We start from the raw sequence: 10000 nt of genomic DNA on the forward strand, positions 1-10000 counted from the left end.
ACCTAATAAAATGTATGAAAGGGTCTTTGAACAACCATAGGTTGTTCTGAAAATCATATAAAGACTTCGCAAGATACTTTATTTCCATAGAAAAAATTCGTTCAAGAAAGACTCAGAAGATGTTGATCGTAAATGAGAAGATTGATTACGGAGAAAAAGGAAAATAGATTCGTATTCACATGTGAGAATTATACAGGAACAAGAATAATCTTGGATTAAAAATCGAAATAGATTTCTTTGGAGTAATAAAACTCTTCAAATTACAATACTCGTAGAGAGAACCGTAATAAATGCAAAGAAGAAGCATCTTTTACCAGTAGCGAAGGGCTTGAACTAAGATTTCTAGATGGATGGGATGAGGTATTAGTGCCTCTAACACATAATTTAAATGTGAAATTTGTCCTCTAAAAAGGAAATATTGAATGAATTGATTGAAAATTATGAGATTTTGCGGCTTCTGCCTTGTGAGTAAGATATTAATCGTAAGGAAAATGGAATTTCCACAATGACTGCAAATCCTGCCGCTATCATTTGAGAATACAAATTATTGTGTCCAAAAACCGGATTTTGGTTGGAATCATTAGCAGAACTAATCAAACGATTCTGTTGATCCATTCGAAGAATTAAACGTTTCACAATTAGTGAACTGAATTTATTACCATAACCCTGATTTTCAAAAAAATCATCGATTTATTTAAACCATGCTCATGAGCAAGTGCATAAATATACTCCCGAAAATAAGTGGGTATAGGAAATCGTGTCGGCGGGATCTATTTAGTTCTAAATATACTTGAAATTCCTCCATTTCAAATTCGATTTGAACCAAAGATAGGGATCTATTCGGTTATTAAATGATACATAGTGCGATACAGTCAAAACAAGGTATTATAGTAAGAAAGAATAGATACCTCGGAGACAAACGGATTCATCAACGGATTCTCTATCCTATCTTTTCTTTTGCCATCTAATTTATTTATGTTCGTTATAGGATAAGAAGACGGTTAGAAATCCTTTATTTTTCAACCCAATCGCTCTTTTGATTTTGGAAAAAATATCTTTTCTTTATCAATATACTGCTTCTTCTACACATTCATGGCTAACCCATAAAGGGAATGCCTAATAATAAGGACTCATAAAAAATCGATAATTTACTCATGAAAAACCTTTACCCCATTAGGCACTAATTTCTTTTAACGTTTAATTAGATCAGGTAATCATTCAAATTGAGAACAGAAGCTCGTTACTTTTGTTTCCCTATAATTGGGGCCGTAGAGCTCTATCCATTTATTCACTCGACCCAACTTTGAATTCAATTCATTTTTTTGTTCCGCACCAAAAATTCAAAACGGTTTTTGGAATGATCCGGAAAAAAGGATTCTTAGAATTCTCCATTGCTACGACATGCTCTTTTTCCATCCTCCTTTCAGGATCAGTCGTGGTCTTACAAACTCTACCGATGGTCTGAACGAATCCCTTTCTTCATACAAATGTGTAAAGATGCTAGTCACTTAAAAGCCGAGTACTCTACCGTTGAGTTAGCAACGAAAAAATTAGAATATGTAGATCAATCGGAATAAAAAATGGAATTGCACTAGGCAATCAAAACACGAAATTAGCAAAAATTGGAATAAAAAAAAGACACGAAATTCTCAGATAAAACCATAGAAATAGAAATAGAATAAGTAAAATTTGCGGACCGCCTCCTGTCTTAACAGGTTCACGAATACCATCAATATCTACTGGAGGAGCAGCAATGAAGGCGATAATAAATACAAGTTGCGGTCAATAAGGTAAGGATCATCAAAACACCAACCATCCGATGTAAAGACGGTTTTCAGTGCTGGTTATCCAGTTACAGAAGCGACCCCATGGCTTTCGCTTTCGCGTCTCTCTAATTGCAGTCATGGTAAAATCTTGGTTTATTTAATCATCAGGGACTCCCAAGCGCACAAATTATCTAGAACTAGATAATTGAAGGCTTTATTCAACAGTATAACGCAGCTTATATACCCGTGTCAACCAATATCAAATAGAAAATACCATCTAGGATCGTATCTAGATTTATCATTTTTTTTCTTAAGTTAGAAAAGAACACACGGATTGATATACATATGATATATCCCAAATCATTCCTATCTTCTATTAGGAATAGCGTTTCGATATGATAATAAAATGGGTTGCCGGGACTCGAACCCGAACTAGTCGGATGGATAGATAATTTCCTTGTTTAAATTAAATAATTCTAATTTACTAATTTTAAAGTTAAAGAATAAAATCCCTCCCCAAACCGTGCTTGCATTTTTTCATTTTACGGCTTTCTCTATGTATCCATCTAAAACCCTATTTATTCCCTAAACAGGACTCTAAAAAAAGCGGAATACTCAGCCAATCCCTCATTCTTACTGCCTGAACATTTAATACTAAATTGAATTTACATAATTTCATAACCAATCATGAATGATTATTGAGCATTGATACAAATAATATCCAAATACCAAATTCGTCCTCTATAGACCTTTCATAGCAAAAACCTCTTGGAAGATCAAAGAAAAAAACATGTTCTTCTTCTTCGTTTCCGTAAAAATTCTTCCAAAATTCCGAACCTAATTTTTTCAAAAAGCACGGACAGTACTTTTGTGTTTGAGCCAAAGTTTTAACACGAAAACCGAAGTATATATTTTATTCGATACAAACTTTTTTTTTTGAAGATCCACTGTGATAATGAGAAGATTTCTGGATATACGCACAAATCGGTCAATAATATCAGAATCAGAATCGGCCCACGTCGGCTTATAATGGGGTGCCCTAATGTGTTACAAAATTTCGCCTTAGACAATGATCCAATGATCAGAAATAATTGGATTCTTGTATCCAACGTCTTCACAGCATTATCTATTAGAAATGAATTTCTAGCATTTGACTCCGTACCACTGATTTAATCGCACACTTGAAGATGGCCCAGAAAGTCGAGAGAATATTTAGATAATTGATTTATACGGACTCTTCCTGATTGAGACCACAGGTAAAAATAATATTACATAAATCGACAAAAGTAATATTTCCTTATTGATCAGAAGAGACGTATCCTTTGGGCCAGAATTGACTTTCCTTGATACCTAATAAAATGTATGAAAGGGTCTTTGAACAACCATAGATTTGTTCTGAAAATCATAAAAGACTTCGCCAAGATGCTTTATTTTTCCATAGAAAAATTCGTTCAGAAAAGACTCAGAAGATGTTGATCGTAAATGAGAAGATTGATTACGGAGAAAAGGAAAATAGATTCGTATTCACATATGTGAGAATTATACAGGAACAAGAATAATCTTGGATTAAAATCAAAATAGATTTCTTTGGAGTAATAAAACTCTTCAAATTACAATACTCGTAGAGAGAGAACCGTAATAAATGCAAAAGAAGCATCTTACCCAGTAGCGAAGGGCTTGAACTAAGATTTCTAGATGGATGGGATGAGGTATTAGTGCCTCTAACACATAATTTAAATGTGAAATTTGTCCTCTAAAAAGAAATATTGAATGAATTGATTGAAAAATTAGAGTTTGCATGGCTTCTGCCTTATGAGTAAGACTCTTAATCGTAGGAAAATGGAATTTCTGACAATGACTTGCAAATCCTGCCGCTATCATTTGAGAATACAAATTATTGTTGTGTCCAAAAACCGGATTTTGGTTGGAATCATTAGCAGAACTAATCAAACGATTCTGTTGATCCATTCGAAGAATTAAACGTTTCACAATTAGTGAACTGAATTTATTACCATAACCTGATTTTCAAAAAATCGTCGATTTATTTAAACCATGCTCATGAGCAAGTGCATAAATATACTCCCGAAAAAATAAGTGGGTATAGGAAATCGTGTCAGCGGGATCTATTTAGTTCTAAATATACTTGAAATTCCTCCATTTCAAATTCGATTTGAACCAAAGATAGGGATCTATTCGGTTATTAAATGATACATAGTGCGATACAGTCAAAACAAGGTATTATAGTAAGAAAAAGAATAGATACCTCGGAGACAGAACGGATTCATCAACGGATTCTCTATCCTATCTTTCTTTTGCCATCTAATTTATTTATGTTCGTTATAGGATAAAGAAGACGGTTAGAAATCCTTTATTTTTCAACCCAATCGCTCTTTTGATTTTGGAAAAAATATCTTTTCTTTATCAATATACTGCTTCTTCTACATTCATGGCTAACCCATAAAGGGAATGCCTAATAATAAGGACTCATAAAAAATCGATAATTTACTCATGAGAAAACCTTTTACCCCATTAGGCGCTAATTTCTTTTTAACGTTTAATTAGATCAGGTAATCATTCAAATTGAGAACGAAGCTCGTTGCTTTTGTTTCCCTATAATTGGGGCCGTGAGAGCTCTATCCATTTATTCCTCGACAACTTTGAATTCAATTCATTTTTTTGTTCCGCACAAAATTCAAAAACGGTTTTTGGAATGATCCGGAAAAAAAGTTCTTAGAATTCTCATTGCTGACATGCTCTTTTTCCATCCTCCTTTCAGGATCAGTCGTAGTCTTCTAAACTCTACCGATGGTCTGAACGAATCCCTTTCTTCATACAAATGTGTAAAAAGATGCTAGTCACTTAAAAGCCGAGTACTCTACCGTTGAGTTAGCAACCCGAAAAAAATTAGAATATGTAGATCCAATCGGAATAAAAAAATGGAATTGCACTAGGCAATCAAAACACGAAATTAGCAAAAATTGGAATAAAAAAAAAGACACGAAATTCTCAGATAAAACCATAGAAATAGAAATAGAATAAGTGAAAATTTGCGGACCGCCTCCTGTCTTATTCATTCCATTGTTATCCATTTTTTTTGTTTCAATACAATTACAATAAAAAAAATTATTGTATCACAACAAATTCAAAGAAAAGAACCCATTATTTGCATTATTTGAATCAAGTGAAGTGCCAAACGAGGATAAATGGATCTATTTATCTATGATCGAATTATATTTGTTCGATACACTGTTGTCAATATGATTGTAAATTTTGAATATAAATGTTGAGAGTTGAGAAAAGAATAAAGAATATAAAAAAGACTCCAAAAAATACAATGAAAAAAGAATTCATTTTTTTTTATTAATATTATAATATTTTTTCTCTTTTATATGTTATATGTTATTTTATCTGTTTTTTATCTTATTTTAGGTTGTTTTGTAAATGTTTAAATGCAATTACTTCATTTATTCACTTGATCTTTTTCTCTCTATTTTCTATCAATAAAATTAGCTCAATAAAATCGGGTTTTGTTGTTATAGAATACGGTATTCTAGATTTTATAGTAGGAATATTCTATAGTAGCAAAGCAATAAATACGAATAATCAATTTTTTAAAATAAAAGTCTGAATAGACCAAAAAGGGGAGGAAATAAAGAAAAAAAATTTATACAAAGCTAGATATGAATCATCCACACCTCTTTTTGGATTTCATTAATTGAATTTTGTTTGATTAAGACTAAGTTCTGTAAAAACACCCGCCTTCTTTAAAATATCATGAACAGTTGCTGTGGGTTGAGCTCCTTTTTCAAGGAAATAGAGAATGGCGGGAACATTTAAATAGGTTTGATTATTTATCGGATCATAAAAACCCACTTTTCGAAGATCTCTTCCCTCTCTTCGGGATCGAACATCAATTGCAACGATTCGATAAACGGCTCATTGGGATAGATGTAGTTAAATAATACCCCCCTAGAAACGTATAAAGAAGTTTTCTCCTCGTGGCTCGAGAAAAAATGATTAATTAAAAGTTATGTCTATGTATGGAATTAGAATGTATGGAATTAGAATGTCAAAAAGATCCATAAACCAGCAAATCAATTAGACATTTAACCCCGTCTTTTTTTTTCAAAAAAAAGAAGAAAAAAGCATTCGTACTCTCATAACTCAAGTCAAATAACTCGCAAAATGCTCAAAAAATAATCCTTAGGCATTCCTTTATTGAGTGGTCTCTAACCCCTTTTTTGTTTGTCTCGCTTAGAATCTATTACGATTCTTCATTTTAATCTAGTTGTTGAGAAAATGGAAAAGGGTATTTCCTTGTTCTAGGATCTTTTATCTTTGCCTTGAATCATTGGGTTTAGACATTCCTTCGGCGATATTTAATCATTTCAAAAATGGCAGCAACATGCCCTTTTTTCTCTCTTTTTTTTTTCTATCAAAGAATCATATGAACGATTAATTCCCGCATGATACACTTTTGATCGAAAGAGTTTTACCAATTCCAACAACTTTTCTTTTTGATTTGAAAATAGTTGGAATCGGATCCTTCGATTTCTATATCACAAATAGACTTACGAAGTTGTTCCAACTTATTGATTTCCATTAACTAACCCTAGATCCTTGCCCTGAAAATGGATGTTTCTCTTCAGCTCCATCCTGTACTATTTACATTACAACCCAACAAAAGACGGATTCTAATAGAACAAAGGATGTCGAGCAAAAGCACCTTCATTTCTACATAACGGAAAGTGGTGGGTTTGACATCCACAGCTGATCATGTCCTTCAAGTCGCACGTTGCTTTCTACCACATCGTTTCAAACGAAGTTTTACCATAACATTCCTCTAGTTTGGAGCATTGATTCAATTATGGAATCATGAATAGTCATTAGTTCAGTCGATACATAGTAATCTATCTATACTTTCTATATGAAATCAATTTCCTTCTATATGCTATGAAATAAATAAATAATTTAGGAAGAAAAAGCCTCAATAAAATTCAAACTACCCCATATTGTATGATTGTCTGAATGCAATATTTTTATTTTTTTTTTTATTAGAATCGAAAAGTTTAATTAGAATAGAAAAGTATAATAAAAGTTAAAAAAAAAAAATAAAGAATATCATTAATAATAATATTACGAAAATACTAATAATATCACGAATATTATAAATAACACAAATAAACTAATCTTTTTTTTTGAATCTACCGTGCATCTTCAAATAACCCGATAGATCAAATAACTCGGTAGAATAGATCCAGCAATCTCACAGTTGTTCGAGTGCCAATCTTAAGAAATCATTAAAAATCAAAAGCAAGAATCACATTTTCTCCACTACTTGACTGTTAGAAAGAAGGTTATTAAAAACAAAAAAAGAGCAATTTAGATTCGGATATGGTTATTCTGATATATAAATAGAGTATGCTCTGGGACGGAAGGATTCGAACCTCCGCATAGCGGGACCAAAACCCGTTGCCTTACCACTTGGCCACGCCCCATTTTGATTTCTATTTGAAACTACTAAACACTAATATGGGTATTCCTTGTTCGTCAATTCCAGTTCCAAATAGCTATAGCTATGGAATAGATTCTTGCTACGATTTTTGCACGTATGGATAGAGAATTAAATCGAATTTATTGATCATTACATAGAATTCAATTAAGATATTGTATGAAAGTATGATTTCTTCTATTCTCTTGTAAGAATTGAAGGCTTTTTGATTAGGTGAGTTCAAAGTATTGTTTAGTCTGCCTTATTTTCCTTTCTTCATTTTTTCCTTATATCAAAAACATATTAATAACTCAATCAAAATTATCTCCAAGAACAAAATTTTGTTATGCTTAATATCTTTAATTTGATCTGTATCTGTTTTAATTCTGCCCTTTTTTCGAGTAGTTTTTATTCCTTAAATTGCGAGGCCTATGCTTTTTGAATCAATCGTAGATTTTATGCCAGTAATACCTGTTCTCTTTTGCTCTTAGCCTTTGTTTGGCAAGCTGCTGTAAGTTTTCGATGAGATCCTTAATACTGTCCTAGAAAAATTCATGAGTGATTCAAGAAAAAAATTCTAACAATTGAAAGATCAGATAAGTCTTACACTATGAACGAACCCTCAATTCAAGATTCAAATTCTTGGATAGCCCTGATAAATCTGGATCATCCCATTTCCTCATTCTGACCCTTTTCGCCGAAGAACCCTATTTAGATTAGAGTCCGCCACAATATATAATTGTTGGTATGAAAAATTTTTTTGTAATGAAAACTCAACTCTTATTACAAGTGAATTTCTGAAAATTCTTTTCGATTTCTAGAAATTCTAGAAATCACTTTATTTCTTGGTGTCAAAATCAAAACAAAATAGGATATGTGGTATAAAAACAGGGGAATCTATTCTCTTCTTTTTCCAAAAAATGCTCTTGGAGATTGTGTAATGCTTACTCTTAAACTCTTTGTTTACACCGTAGTAATATTCTTTGTTTCTCTCTTCATCTTCGGTTTCTATCTAATGATCCGGGACGTAATCCTGGACGCGAAGAATAAAAAGGAGAGTTCCTTGCTTCATTTTTAGAAATGGTATTAGGATTTGATCTATTCCACTACCAAAACCGAAACGGAAGAGAGATTCGAACCCTCGGTACGAATAACTCGCACAACGGATTAACAATCCGACGCTTTAGTCCACTCAGCCATCTCTCCTAATTGAGAAAAGATAATTACTATGTTACAGCACGCAAAAGAAAGGCTTGAAAAAAGCCCTTTTGACTTTATTATATAGATTATGTTATATAGATTATTATTTATCTATATAGAGTATTATTAATTATATAGAGTATTATTAATCCATAGATATATAGATTCTAAATTTTATTATTATTATATAGATTGATTATATAGATATATCCAACTTTTCTATAGAGATATAGAACTTTTATCAGTAATTCCATTCCATTTATATTCTATATCATTTATATTTTAAATAAAACAAGGGCTCTAAAGAAATATCTCAAATAACAAAAAAAGAAAGAATATCGCTTTGATTTCGCGCAAAGGGACTTTTAAATTTCAATTTCCACGGACCGGCCTGGTCAGTACCAGCCGGGCTCATTTTATTTTCAACTCAAATAACTCATTTTTCTATGATTCTGCGATCTGGCTTGTTGTAACAAAAAATCTTGTTATTGCATTGAATCAACAATCAGAAGCAGAAGAAGTCCTATTTCCGTTCCTATGATATAGAATCAAAATATTATTTCTATTCTTTTCTTTCTTCCTATTTCTTTTATTTCCATTTATTTTATATTTTACTAGAATAACTAGAATAAATAATAAAAAAACTATGGATTTTTGCACAATCCATTTTTATGTTATTTATGTTATGACTAAGTCCTTTTGTCGAATCCTATCTATCAAAACTCCTATAACACAAGTCTTCTGACAAAAGGTGGCAAGGCCCTAATTTTCAGGATTTTTTAGGCTCCTATCTTGTAATCCTATCTTGATTACGCCCAATTCCCTGTTCGACAAGGGTCCTTTATATACAATAAATATACAATAAATACAATAATCGCATTGTAGCGGGTATAGTTTAGTGGTAAAAGTGTGATTCGTTCTATTAATCCCCCTAAGAGTTAAGGGGTCCCTCGGTTTGATTCATATTCCGAGCAAAAACTTTATTTCTTAAAAGGATTTAATCCTTTACCTCTCAACGAAAGATTTGAGGAAGAATATACATTCTCGTGATTTGGATCCAAGGGCCAATTAAATTAGATATAATTTTTAAATTATATTCTAACTAAAAATTGAAAAATTGGATTATGAAATTACGAAACATAAATTTTTTTTTTCAATTGGATCAATACTTCCAATTGAATAAGTATGAGAAAAGATCCATGGATAAAGATAGAAAAGTGTATTTCTAATCGTAACTAAATCTTCAATTTTTTTTGATGGGATAGATTGAAGCAAAATAGCTATTAAACGATAACTTTGGTTTACTAGAGACATTTACATCTTGTTTTAGCTCGGCGGAAACAAAATGCTTTTCCTAAGGATTTTCTCAAATAGAAATAGAGAACGAAGTAACTAGAAAAATTGTTCTATTCTAATCACTCTTCTAGAAGGATCATCTAGAAAGCGAATTGTTTTGAATGCATTCAGACAGAAAAGCTAACATAGATGGTATGGGCCGAATTCTTATTTCATTTCGTTCCTGCCTTATCTTTATCTTATTTAT

At 31.9% G+C, this 10000-nt stretch overlaps 2 pseudogenes; both read right to left on the bottom strand.

Moving 5' to 3' along the window:
• The window catches only part of LOC128036914 (maturase K-like), a 1655-nt pseudogene extending 510 nt beyond the window's left edge, over window positions 1–1145 (bottom strand).
• A 1534-nt stretch (window positions 1146–2679) lies between these two features.
• LOC128036915 (maturase K-like) lies at window positions 2680–7940 on the bottom strand (annotated as a pseudogene).
• Between the last annotated feature and the right edge of the window lie 2060 nt (window positions 7941–10000).

Source organism: Gossypium raimondii, unplaced genomic scaffold, assembly GCF_025698545.1.
Source record: "Gossypium raimondii isolate GPD5lz unplaced genomic scaffold, ASM2569854v1 Contig00083, whole genome shotgun sequence".
NCBI classification, from domain to species: domain Eukaryota; kingdom Viridiplantae; phylum Streptophyta; class Magnoliopsida; order Malvales; family Malvaceae; genus Gossypium; species Gossypium raimondii.